This window comes from Aegilops tauschii, chromosome 3 (genome assembly GCF_002575655.3).
Source record: "Aegilops tauschii subsp. strangulata cultivar AL8/78 chromosome 3, Aet v6.0, whole genome shotgun sequence".
Classification (NCBI taxonomy): domain Eukaryota; kingdom Viridiplantae; phylum Streptophyta; class Magnoliopsida; order Poales; family Poaceae; genus Aegilops; species Aegilops tauschii.
The window spans coordinates 321,073,011-321,087,629 of record NC_053037.3 but is presented as its reverse complement, the minus strand read 5'-3'; positions in this window follow the sequence as shown (position 1 = coordinate 321,087,629).

Sequence of the window (14,619 nt, the reverse complement as noted above, 5' to 3'; positions counted from 1 at the left end):
GCGGTGCGGCCGTCCTGCCGCACCGAAGGATGCAGCGAGGACGCCTGCTGCTCGTTCCCCGCCGGGCCGGTGGCATCGTTGGCGGCGGGAGACGGAGAATGACGAGGTGGCCTGCCAACGGGAGCCGTCTGAGCGATGCGGGCGGTGAGGGCAGCCCGACGCTCAGCTCGAGCACGGCGAGCGTCCGCCATGGAGACGACGGAGCGATGGAGCGACGAACTGATTGAAGGGAAGCTACGGCGCACCCCTACCTGGCGCGCCAAATGTCGGATGTGGGGTTCCGGCAAACCCTTAAGGTTCAAACATTGGGGTGCGCGCGAAGTATTTCCCTCCTACCGATCTACGCCCTAGCTCGCTAAGGTCTCGCGGACGAACTCGCAACACAGAAAGACACGAGATTTATACTGGTTCGGGCCACCGTTGTGGTGTAATACCCTACTCCAGTTTGGTGGTGGTGGATTGCCTCTAGGGCTGATGATGAATAGTACAAGGGAAGAACAGCCTCCTGAGGTTGAGGTGTTCTTGTGGCTAGGTTCTCGATCTGATTGGATCAAGCTAAGATGAGATGAGGTGAGACCAGCTGATCCCCTCTCTTTGGTGGTTAGCTCTACTTATATAGGCCCTGGTCCTCTTCCCAAATATTGAGCAGGAAGGAGCCAACAACGGCGGGCAAATTTGAAGGGGGACACCTAGTACAAGCTATCCTGACAAAAGTGGTCTTCGCCTGCGAAAAGCTCTGGTGGTGACGCCATCCTGGGCTCCACGATGACCTCCGTCTTGCCGTCCTCCTGGTCTTGGTCTCGTTGCACCAATATAGCAACCTTTGCCTGATGCCTCGGTACTCTTCACCTGCGCTGGCCTCCTTAGCACCAAAGAGGAAATAAGGACGCTACGCGCGCTGGCGCCCACCTGGTGTCGTTCGTCATGGCTCACGTCACGAGGGCCTCGTGAGGTTTTGCCCCGCCTTGATATCTCCGCTCCTCGTGAGCCTGCCTGGCTAGGCTACTCCAGAGGAGGTCTTGCGTCATCCGCCTCACGAGGCTTGGACCCTCGCGAGGGTCTTGGATGCCTTGTTGATGAAGATGGGCCGTACGGCCTGCTGCTTAGCCACGCCGTGGGCCGCAGGCAGGCAAGTCTGGGGACCCCCGTTCCCAGAACACCGACAAATATGCTTCCTCTTCTGTTCTTTAACATGTTCTTCTTTTGTTATTCTGTATTTAGTACGTACAGTATGTTCCTTGTCAAGAAGGGGAGCAGGGACATCTACAGTCAATAGCTGATAGAGCTGGCATGTACGTGATCGATAGGCTTTCAATTAGTAGCGGCAATACAACACCGTATTTTCCAGCCAGTTCCACTTTCCCGATTTGTATATGTTGGTTATGGTGTACCCCTTTTATGTACACTACGATCAACCTAATTGTTGTGTGCTCTTGTTATCATGGTTTGGCAATAAACTCTCTATACAATATATTATGAACCTATCATCTGCCAACTATCCTTACTTCTGGAGCCTATTTTTGTGTACTTGTTCCAGATTATATTAATGCACGCACCATATTACAGCACACATGGGCTCTCTCATCAGAATCTAGTGATAGCACATAAGGGTTTACACGGAGCCCCTATATTAGAATATCCTCTGCATTACAAATATATTCTCACTACTATTTATGTTTTCATGCTTCTCAGATATTGTACGTAATCACAATGAATATCACAATGCGCGATCAGAAGAATATTGTGGAACACTACAATGACTAACAAAATTGGCACCAAGGCATTGAGATCCATTCTGGATGCAATGAAACTCATACGCTCCCCACCTGCAGATTCTTGTTCAGAACATGATCCTAATGACTATTCTGACCTCGAGGAGTCGAAGGCAGATGGCCTGTCCTGTTCACCCATCAAGGTGCATGTTCTAATTTGGCAAGGTTTTATTGATTGCACGTATCTTGCATAAGGTGTCTTGCATTTCTTCTACTTTGTTGCACCGCCATCTGCTTAGTTTACTCATCATATATGTCAAGATGTCATGCCCATCCATTATCAATACATATTCCATCTGTCATCATTCCATGTTTTTCCACTCAAATGTTGTTCTTGTGCATCAGACATCAAAAAGGAAGAGGATGATTGCCGAACCTGGAGGAGCACTAGCAAAGTCCTTGAAAAACGTGGTGGTGCCGGAGACATCAGACATCACCCCACTTATATTGGCTCTACAACCAGTGACACAAAACATAGGACCGACTCCAGCAGACTGTACCCATACTTCACTGGCCACACCACTAGCCCCACGACACAGGTCCTGCACTCCAGCAAAAGGTATGCCGATTTCAGTTGCCATAGCACCAGCCGTACCACAAAAAAATCCCACTCCAGCAAAAAGTACAACAAGTCCACCGGCTGAAGACCTATCCCAACTGCAGAGACGGCCAATTCCTGCAGACTGGAACCCCATTCCAGTTATTCCTAGTTTAAAAGGCAATGCTTTCAATGTTGTTAGGGACTACGTGCATATATTCCCATCATGGAAGGATTATAGTGAAGACAAACACCATTTTCACATCTTCTTGTCCCACTTACGTGTAAGTGCTATTATTCATGGTGATTATTTTCCTGTTTTCTGCTGATTGAACACATCAATGATTTACATTACATTTTTGTAAGTAGGCGAGGGTCAATCTAGATAGTCATGACAAGCAAAGCTTGCTTGCGCTTTTCAAGGAAGCATTGCAGCGGTATCGGTGTTACCTGAGGAAATCACACTTTGATGGCAAGTCTATAAGCGAATTTCCGGTGAAGTCTCCTATGCTAAATTTAGAAGACATTGAATGGAAAAACCTTGTTATGCACTGGTCTCGTTCCCAGGATGAGGTACTATCTATGATATCACATGACAATTTGAACTTCTACTTTTCTGCATGTGCCTTACGGATCTCTTTTGCAGGAAATCTACTCGAAGAAGAATTCCAGTTTGAAAAGGACGATAGGATATCGCAAATATGTTGCCCGCTGCTTTGTTCTTGTTAGTACCTATTGTCCTGTATCACTGTACTTGCATTCATACCTGGTTCATTATGTGACAGCAGTATGCATGATAGCTTGCTTATCAATTGTTCGCTCCAAATTATCTGATCTGTATTAATGGTTACATTAGTGTAGAATATATCCAATGCCAATGAAAAAGTTTAGCTCTGCATTGTTCTTGTAAGTACCTGCTATCCTTTATCAGTGTACTTATATTGAAAGCTAGTTGTTTATGTACCATCACTCTACAGCTTATTTTCGTTTGCCCTCCATTTTCTACACATCAGATCTATATTTACTTTTACCATAAGGTTGGATAACACCGATGGTATGATGGTACTGAAGAAGTTTAGCTATGCGTTGCTCTTGGCTGCACCTTTTGCCTGTATCGTTGTACTTACATTTATAGCTACTTGGTTATGTAGCATCACCCTTCATCTTATCTTAAATATTCTGCATTTTTTCTTATATTATCACATCTACATTTACTCTTGACAAAATGTGGAATAAAGGCAATGCTTATGAAGAAGATTCTGTGGTAAACTTCTTGAATTGCCCCCCCCCCATCAGCATGGACAAGGGCTTTATAGAGCCGGTCTTCACCACTAATGTAAGTTTTTCCTTCTCAGGCCTTCAAACTTTGTTGTGTATATTTGGTTAGGCATGACTGAAACAGCTGTTTATTTTTGGTGTTTGCATCAAATTGCATGTTTAAAGTTTATTATGTAGTTCCTAAACAAAAGGTTGTCCTTCTCAACTTAAGTTTTCAGTTGTACAACCAAGTTCCTTCTTCCTACCATGTAAATTAAACTATACAGAGCAAGTGATCTTCTTTTGCACTGCATGTATGCTTTTGTTCTTGATCTGTAATCCAGTGGTGTGGTGAACCTACCCACTACAGCACAATGTCATATTCTGCAATGTCTTGACTATGAACAATGTCATATCATTCTACTATTATTTAATTGATGCCCAGTGGATGTAATATGCCGTAATTTCTTTATTGTATAGTCTAGGTTTTTTCTTATTCACGATGTTGCAGTTATTTTACTGTATATATATCATGTCTTCGCTCCATGAAAAGTAAACCGGCCAAACCGTAAAATTACGGTACATAATCGGGTCGTCATCCAAATCACTATGTATGGGCCGCATCATGGACCCAGTCATCTTGGTCTGTTAACAGGCCTAAATGTAAACTGGCCCACTAGTAGTTTCAGGCCTTTCATAGGCCGAGTAAACCGCCGGCCCTATTTTCGCAAGAAAATTCAATGGGCTTTTAGTAGGCTGAAAAGTAGGTTGGGCCTGAAACGTGCCGAACAGCTCACGGGCCGACAGCAGGCCGAAATAGACCCTGGCCCATGATTGTGCCAATCACATCACGGGCCGTTAACAGGCCAAAATTGTCTCGGTCCTTGTTTGGCCCAATCAGATTATCGGCTGTGAGCAGGCCAGATACAAAGTGGGCCATAGTTAGGCCCAACTATATGACGGGCTTTTAATAGGCCGAAATAAATACAGGGCCGAAATGTTAAACAGGCATTTAACAGGCCGAAACTAATATCAGGCCATATTACTAAATGGGCCTTTAGCAAATAGAAATCCTAACCGGGCCTCAAGTGGGCCCAAAAGCACAGCGTCCAGTTGACGGGCCGAATCTGATATGGGCCATAATTTAGCCCAAAGGCTCTTAAAGGGCCAGATCTGATATGGGCCGCAATATGGCTCAGAACATGGTAGGCTATTAACGGGTCGGATCTCATATGGGCCCTTATTAGGCCCAGAATGTGGCAGGCTGTTAATGGACCGGATCAAATATGGGCCGGCATTTGGCCCAAAACATGGCAGCCTGTTAACGGGCCGGCCCACTAGTGTCTTCAAAATCTTGTGGGCCTTTAGCTGGGACGGCCCATTATGGTCTTCAAAATCTTGTGGGCCTCTAGCTGGGCTGTCCCATTATGGTCTGCAAAATCTTGTGGGCCTTTAGTTGGGTCAGCCCATTTAATCTTTATGGGCCACTTTTGGGCCGGTCCACGTGTCAACATATCATAGGCACATCTCGCCCATTAGATGAGTGACATCTGTGCCAATGAGGAGCTGACACGTGGTTCCTTCGGCCAATGGGAATTTTACACGTGGAAAATCGCCATTGGTCGTGGCTGTTAGCGGGTTATCGGATCCAAAACCGGACCCGATAGCTTAATGGCGACCCATTACGGTGGATACCATGTGTCAGTTACCCTGGACGAAAGCACTTCCATGACGCGGGCATTTATCATCATGGAAGTGGACACTTCCGTGATGATAATTTTGGTATTGTCATGGAACACTTCTACGACAACACAGGTATGACTATCTTGATTCTGTCATAAAATCGTCATGGATGTACATGCATGACAGAAAACGTGACCTACTGTGACAAACACCTATCGTCACAGAAATGTATTTTTTTGTAGTGACCCTCCCTGGCGTGTATATAAGCCATAGGGTTTAGCCTGTAGAAGGGACATCAACACAAAATCATTCACCTAGCCCTAAAGTTAGATCACAAATTACAATCTCGAGGTAGATCAACTATGTACTTGATACATCTTCATCAATATAAACAAGAGTATTATGTAGGGTTTTACCTCCATAAAGAGGGCCCGAACCTGGGTAAACATCGTCTCCTTCATTCCTATTACCCTCGATCCGAGATCCATAGCTCGGGGCCCCCTACCCCGAGGTCTACCGGTTTTAACACCGTCACCCAGGCTCACATACTCTTTTGTCCCCAGTACCCGGAGCCCGGGGTCTTTGTGATATATGGATGTTTGATTGTTTTGCAAGCTTCCCGTTGTGATGCCATAGTGGTTGTCTTTAATATGGGCCCAAGCAAGACTTTTAATGATGAATCTCTGATGTGCTTCAGTATGAACTGAGGGCCTAGCTTGGCTCTATGGTCGATTGATGTGACCTGAAATTTTATCACCTCTTCTTCTTTTTTTAGTTTCATAATGTGCCGGGGAAAAGTTTTGATTAGGTTGCCCTATGTGAGTGAGGGTAAATATGTTTTTGCTTAGTTCCACATCTAGAACTTTGCATCATCCGGGATAGCATCTAGGCATCCACGGTGGTCATGGGGTAATGTAGTTCTACGTCTAGAACTTTGGATCATTTGGGATATCATCAGTACATCCACGGTGGTCGCGTGATAATGTAGTTCTAAGTATAGAACTTCACATCATCAAGGGTTTAGTACGGTAACACGGATCCAATCCTTGGGGATTCATGAGGTGTAGTCATTAAACGCCCAAAGCTCGTATCTATTTATTATTGTAATCTTAATTATCAAGGCAACCCAGCGCGATGAATAGGGCCTTCGATTGGACAATTGATTCTTGATGCAGGACGCGTGCCGGTCAAGATGTTATTTGTACACATCCCCCACTTCGGTTCGTAGCAAGCACATCTTGATGGGTGCCTTCCAACACAGAAATTAAGATCATATCTGGCCCCAACACAAATACCCATACCTCTTTTTATTATAAGTGTTTATTCCAATTTGCTTGATTTGATCCGGTCAAAAGCTGGAATTAATCCTTTGACGAAAGCTTGCTAGAGACCATCGCTTCGAGGGGACCTTCCTCTCACGGGTTCGGTAACCCAGGATCACTTCTTCGGGAAATATGTGTGGGGTACTTTCTATTTCGTTACCGGATCACTAAAAGTAGGTTTCATGTTCTTGGGTAGGCCATGTCCCATCCATATGAGGAACACTTTGCCTTTGTGGGTGACGTCACATGGTCGCATCAGCGCTCCAGACTCTGCTGTTATCCTGATGGTAGGGGCATTGTCGCCATGCATTTTCTTTGACATTTAGTGAGGTGGTGATGTGGTGTTCGACGGGTGCCACAGTCCATGAAGAGGTAGCGCAGACGTCCGAGCCTTGCTGGAGTGAATGCCCTGCTGCCCTCCGGTCATAGGTGAGTGACTCCAACCATCTCAGTAATCTCCCTGAGCCATGGGCTCTAAGGAGATTCCTCGCTCACTGAGACGAGGGGATGCCAATGAAATGCATGTGTTGCCTGGAGGGCGACTGCCGGTTTCATCTTGTTGTTGAAGAGTTGAGGTGTGTGGCATCCTTCCTTGCCATCGAACCGCCTAGCTGCCGGCGTCCTTCCCCTAGCCCGATCTCTTTCCCTCGTGTTGCCGTTTGCACGGGAGTGTTCCAGATCATATTGAGGTTGGTGCCTGCTTGACATAGTTGATGCAGATGATGGTAGAATCAAACAAAACAGAGCCTTAGGCCCCTACCTAATGCGCCATATGTCAGAGCATAAACTTAGGACATCAGGGATCAAGGATAGCCTACATTTGCATCTTCAACCAGGGGCTAAAAGGCTCTAGGTTCCTTTGAGTAAGCTAAAATGGTGGCACAATGATATATACATGTATATGTCACTTGGGGAAGTGTAATACCCTAATCTTGTTCTTGATTGGCTAATATGAGTGCACAAGCGAGATTACAAGTACTCGAGAGAGCTACTTACGGTGCCCGGAGTGGGTTTTCATCCTGCTCAAGCACCAACCCTTATTCCTTCTTCCTCCCATGTCCTATTTTTTGTGTGTTCTCGCTTTTCTCTATGCCTTGTGTCTCGTGTTCCCCTTGTCCCTAAATACGGCCATGGCCCTCCCCTTATATAGGACTAGGAGCACCACAATGGCCTGATCACACGTGTGAACATATACAAGAAATTCGCACACCCGCCTGGCGTGATCTTCTTGACTTGGGTCTCTCTATTACGCATGCGATAACATGAAATTGTAGCAGTCAGGTACTTGAGTGCATCTGGCACCTATCCTGTCTCTTCGGGTCCCACCCATTAGGGCCAGTCCCGCTTGAGCTCGTAGCGCCATTGTAGCTTACTTAAAATGAGTATGTGTGCCGCCGCTTTCATCCACGTGTGTAAACCATAATGATGATGGCATAAAATATGTAGGCATGTGTGATACGTCTCCAACGTATTTATAATTTTTTATTGTTCCATGCTATTATATTATCCATCTTGGATGTTTTATATGCTATTTATATCAATTTTTGGGACTAACCTATTAACCTAGTGACTAGTGTCAGTTGCTGTTTTTCCTTGTTTTTATCTTTTATAGAAAATCAATACCAAATGGATTCCAAACTGAACGAAACTTTTTGAGGATTTTTCTTGGACCAGAAGACAACCATGAAGCATCGGGAGGAGGCCAGAGGAGCCATGAGAGGGCCACAAGCCCTAGGAGCACGCCCCCAAGGCTTGTGGGCCCCTCGGGACTCCCCCAACCCTAATCTCAGCTCTATAAATACCCAAATATACCCCGTACATCAGAGGGCACACCAAAAATACTTTTCCGCTGCCGCAAGCTTCTGTTCTCGTGAGATCCCATCTCTGGGCCTTTTTTGGCATTATGCCAGAGGGGGATTCGATCACGGAGGGCCTCTACACCAACCTTGCCGCCCTTCCGATGATGCGTGAGTAGTTTACCATGGACCTAAGGGTCCATAGCTAGTAGCTAGATGGCTTCTTCTCTCTCTTTGATCTTCAATACAATGTTCTGCTTGATGTTCTTGGAGCTCTATGCGATGTAATCTTCTTTTGCGGTGCGCTTGTTGAGATCCGATGAATTGTGGGTTTATGATCAGATTGTCTATGAATATGATTTGAGTCTTCTCTGAACTCTTTTATGCATGATTAAGATATCTTTGCATTTCTCTCTGATATATTGATTTGGTTTGGCCAACTAGATTGATCTATCTTGCAATGGGCGAGGTGCTTTGTTTTGGGTTCAACCTTGCGGTGTCCTCCCCAGTCATAGTAGGGGTAGCGAGGCACGTATTGTATTGTTGCCATTAAGGATAAAAAGATGGTTTTTTACCATATTGCTTGGATCTATCCCTCTACATCATGTCATCTTGCTTAAGGCGTTACTCCATTCTTGTTAACTTAATACACTAGATGCATGCTGGATAGCGATCGATATGTGGAGTAATAGTAGTAGATGCAGAATCATTTCGGTCTACTTGTCCCGGACGTGATGCCTATATTCATGATCATTGCCTTAGATATCGTTATAACTATGCCATTTTCTATCATTTGCTCAACAGTAATTTGTTCACCCACCATATGCTTTCTTCAAGAGAGAAGCCTCTAGTGAAACCTATGGCCCCCGGGTCTATTTTTACCATATTATTTCAGATCTATAAAACCAAAACCCCAAAAATACCTTGCTGCAATTTATTTACTTTTACCTTTTTACTTATCTTTTATACCTATCTCTATCAGATCTCACTCTTGCTAGTGACCGTGAAGGGATTGACAATCCCTTTTTCGCGTTGTGTGCAAGTGTTTGTTAGTTTGTGCAGGTGCATCTATTGGGGACTTGCTTGTGCCTCCTGCTGGATTGATACCTTGGTTCTTAACTAAGGGAAATTCTTATCTCTACTTTGCTGCATCACCCTTTCCTCTTCAAGGGAAAAATCAACGCAAGCTCAAGAAGTAGCAATGTGGTAGGCTATGCATCGCAGCGTGCATCCGCACTAAATTCATGATCGGAGATGTGGTCGTGCTCATGGTTGTTGGGTTTGCTTGCATGTCTGGCACATAAGCCTATGTGCACTGGTGCTCGGGACACCGAGCACTTGCCCCTGATGTCACTTATGACATTTTTAGCCTTGTTTGACTGGTACATGTTTTACCAATGGTAAGTCTTTACAAAGATCCACACGTCGCTGTCTGATAATGAGTTAACTCCTTCTAAATGTTGTAGTATTTTTCATGGTGAGTAATATTTTGCTATATTGATGTGGCCTTTGGGCGGGCGCATTATCGGCGTGTTTGGCGTACACCATTTTTAAGTACGCCGGCAAGAGTAAGCACGATGCATGGGTACTCGGTAGTGAAGGATGCGTTGTTGTATGATGCATGCAAGGTCGTATATGTGGATTTTGTAGCCATGGGACAATGCGGCTTGACCTTTTGCCAAAACATGCTTGCTTCATTTCATGAGCAAAAACACTTCGCGCCCTATGATGTCTACTACACAACTTATTCTTTAGACTCGTGTTGAATTGCAGAGTTTTGTAGGACAATAGCAATTTTCCCTCAAGTGGATGACCTAAGGTTTATCAATCCATGGGAGGCGTAGGATGAAGATAGTCTCTCTCAAACAACCCGGTAATCAAATACAAGAAATATCTTGTGTCCCCAACACACCCAATACAATGGAAAAATGTATAGGTGCACTAGTTCGGCGAAGAGATGGTGATACAAGTGTAGTATGGATGGTAGATATAGGTTTTTGTAATCTGAAAATATAAAAACAGCAAGGTAGCAAGTAACAAAGTGAGCGCGGATGGTATTGCAACGCTTAGAAACAAGGCCTAGGGTTCATACTTTCACTATTGCAATTTCTTAACGGTGCTAAATAAGTGAATCACATAACAATCCCTCAAACGTGCGACAAAGAATCACTCCAAAGTTCTTATCTAGAAGAGAACATAAGATCAAATTGTTGTAGGGTACGAAACCACCTCAAAGTTATCTTTTCTGATCAATCTACTGAGCTATCCCTATAAGTCTCACAAACAGCCCTAGAGTTCGTACTAAAATAACACCATATGATACACATCAACCAACTCTAATGTCACCTACATACTCCAATGTCACCACAAGTATCCGTGAGTTGATTATTTGATATGCATCAAACAACTTCAAATTCATAATATTCAATCCAATACAAAGAACTTCAAAGAGTACCCCAAGGTCTCTACCGGAGAAAGAATGACGAAAACGTGTATCAACCCCTATGCATAGATTACCCCAATGTCACGATAATCCGCAAGTTGAATACCAAAACATATATCGAGTGGATCAATAGAACACCCCATTGTGAGTGGTTTGCAATCTCATAGAATGAGCCTCATCCAAGTACCTACAACGGTTAGATACCATACAAGGGTGCAAATATATCCAGGATAAATGATCATCATCATAAGAGAAATATCAAGGATTAATCACATAGGCTCATGCCCTGCATGTATCCAAAAGGAATCTCTATTCCAAATTTGAGGCATCAATGATGTTCAACTCACTCCTCAATCGATAAAATATCTTCTCATCAAGCAGTTTAGTGAAGATATCCACCAATTGCTTGTCGATACGAACATGCTTAAGATTAATGTCACCTTTAGCAACATGATCACGGATGAAATGGTGACGAACTTCAATATGCTTAGTTCGAGAATGTTGCACGAGATTGTGTGCAATCTTAATAGCACTCTCATTGTCACAAAGCAATGAAACATGCCTCACATGTATCCCATAATCTTTGAGAGTTTGGGTCATCCAAAGTAATTGAGCACAACATGATCCTGCGACAATGTATTCCGCTTCGGCGGTGGATAATGATACCGAATTTTGTTTCTTGGAGGACCAAGAGACAAGGGATCTACCAAGAAACCGACATGTACTCGAAGTGGGATTTCTATCAACCTTGTCACCAGCATAGTCCGAGTTGGAATAGCCAACAAGATCAAAATATGACCTCTTAGGGTATGAAATGCCAAAGCTTGGTGTATGAATCAAATATCTCACTATCCTTTTCACGGCCTTAAGATGACATTCTTTTGGAGCAGCTTGATACCATGCACACATGCACACACTTAGCATAATGTCAGGATGGGAGGCACAAAGATATAATAATGAACCAATCATAGATTGGTAAACCTTTTGGTCAACCAGGTTGCCATCCTTAGTCAAGTCAAGATGTCCACTAGTAGACATGGGTGTTTTCATACCTTTGCTTTCTTGCTTGTTGAACTTCTTGAATAGATCCTTGGTGTACTTTGCTTGTGAGACAAAGGTACCTTCCTTAGTTTGCTTGATTGCAAGCGAAGGAAAAAAATGAGTTCACTCATCATAGACATCTCAAACTTTTCCTACATCAACCTTCCAAACTTTTCACTAAAATGAGGGTTAGTAAAACCAAATATGATATCGTCAACATAAATTTTGCACACAAATAATTCTCCATTAACCCTTTTAGTGAAGAGAGTAGAATCAATTTTCCCAATTTCAAAACCTTTCTCAATAAGAAACTTAGTCAAGCATTTATACCAAGCTCTAGGGGCTTGTTTAAGGCCATAAAGAGCTTTGTGAAGTTTGTACACATGATTATTTTTATTGGGGTTAACAAGGCCGGGAGGTTGTTTAACATAAATTTCCTCCTCAATTTCACCGTTTAGAAAAGCACTTTTAATATCCATTTGGTATAAGGTGATATCATGGTGATTGGTATAAGCAAGTAAAATGTGAATGGACTCAAGTCTAGCAAGGGGGGCATATGTCTCACCATAGACCATACTGTAGGATCGAATGTCTGTCTAGAGGGGGTTGATTAGACTACTTGACCAAATAAAACCTAACCTTTTCCCAATTTTGGTTGTAGGCAAATTTTAGCAATTATGACAAGTCAAGTAACACCCTACACATGCAAGTCTAAGAGTATAGCAGCGGAATGTAAGACATAGCACATGTAAGTAAAGGGAAGGGATTGGAGAAGGCAAACACAATGGGGACACGAAGATTTTTGGCATGGTTCTGATAGGTGGTGCTATCGTACGTCCACGTTGATGGAGACTTCAACCCACAGAGGGTAACGGTTGCACGAGTCCACAGAGGGCTCCACCCACGAAGGGTCCACGAAGAAGCAACCTTGTCTATCCCACCATGGCCATCAAACATGAAGGACTTGCCTCACTCGGGTAGATCTTCATGAAGTAGGCGATCTCCTTGCCCTTACAAACTTCTTGGTTCAACTCCACATCATGTCGGAGGCTCCCAAGCGACACCTAACCTATCTAGGAGACACCACTCTCCAAAAGGTAATATACGGTGTGTTGATGATGAACTCCTTGCTCTTGTGATTCAAATGATAGTCTCCCCAGCACTCAACTCTCTCCCCCGGATTTGGCTATGGGGGAAGAAGGATTTGAGTGGAAAGAAACTTGGGGAAGGCTAGAAATCAAGGTTTAAATGTTAGGAATGGAATCTCTTGATCCAAACACATGAGTAGGTGGTTCTCTCTCAGAAAATGAATGGTGGAAGTGTAGGCACGTTCTGATGCCTCTCCTCTAGTAAGAATAAGGGGTGGAGGGTATATATAGCCTCCACACAAAATCCAACCGTTACACACTTTTGATCCAACTCGGTGGCACCGATCGGAAATCGCGGTGGCACTGACCTGTGTAAAAATATGAGCATTAGGAATCTCGGTGGGACCGACGGGTACAACTCGAAGGGACCGATGTGCAATGGCTTAGGGTAAACCTCGTCTCGGTTGCTCCAATTGCATCATCTCGATGGGACCGAAGTGAAGCAATAAGGCAACAGAGAGTTGGCAAGCCATGTCGGTGGTACCGATTGCAATTCTGGGTGGGACCGAAACAATTGCAACAAGCAACAAAGAGCTGGCAAGGCCATCTTGGTGGGACCCAGATCCATATTGGTGGATCCTATTTGTTAGGGTTTTGCAGTGGCTAAGTCCAGATGAACTCGGTGGCTCCGGATAGGAAATATCGACGGGGCCGAGTTGGAATGTAGGGTTTGGACATATTTGGATGGAGTAAGTGTTTGAGGATTTTGGAGCAATATCATTAAGCACTTGAGCAAATAGATCATTAAGCAACACCTCACCCCCTTTTAATAGTATTGGCTTTCCTACGGACTCAATGTGATCTTGGATCACTTAACCAAAAATGTAGAGTCTTGAGCTTTTGCCAATCCATGTCCTTAGAATTTTGAAGGGTCCATAGTCACTAGTCCTTGCCATGCTAGTCATTGAACATCCTGAAATACTTAACTTGAATGGACATTAGTTCAATGAGATATATGTTGTTATGAATTATCAAAACCACTCGGGGATTAGTTGCACTTTCACATACCTTCGACTTGAGTGTAGCCTTGAGCAACGAGACGAGCCTTGTTGCGTACCACTTTTCCATCCTCGTCTTGCATATTCTGGAACACCCACTTTGTTCCAATGATGTTTGGATCATCATTGGGCTTTTCGACCAATGTCCACACTTGGTCTTGCTCAAAGTTGTGTAGCTCTTCGTGCATAGCATTTATCCAATCCGGGTCCTCAAGGGCTTCTTCTACCTTCATAGGTTCAATGCTAGAGATGAATGAGTAATGTTCACAAAAATTAGCCAGATGAGTTTTAGAGCGAGTAATTCTCCCGGTTTTGATTTCGCTGAAGATTTGTTCAACTGGATGATTCTTTGAGACTCTTGCTCTAACTTGTGAGAGCTTTTGCTTGGGATGTGGTGGAACATCCTCCTCCTCCTCATCTTCTTCTTCTTCATTGTTGGTGGTGTTGTTGTTCGCTTGTGGAGGTGGAAAAGGAGGTCGAGGTAGATCATCTTGTTGTACTTCCATATTTCCTTCGTCTTGACGTGTTCCACTTGTGGATGCCGCCATGTCAACTTGTGGTTCACCTTGATGTGAAGTAGGGGCTTCCACTTGAATGGACGAAGTGATCTCCTTCACCTTC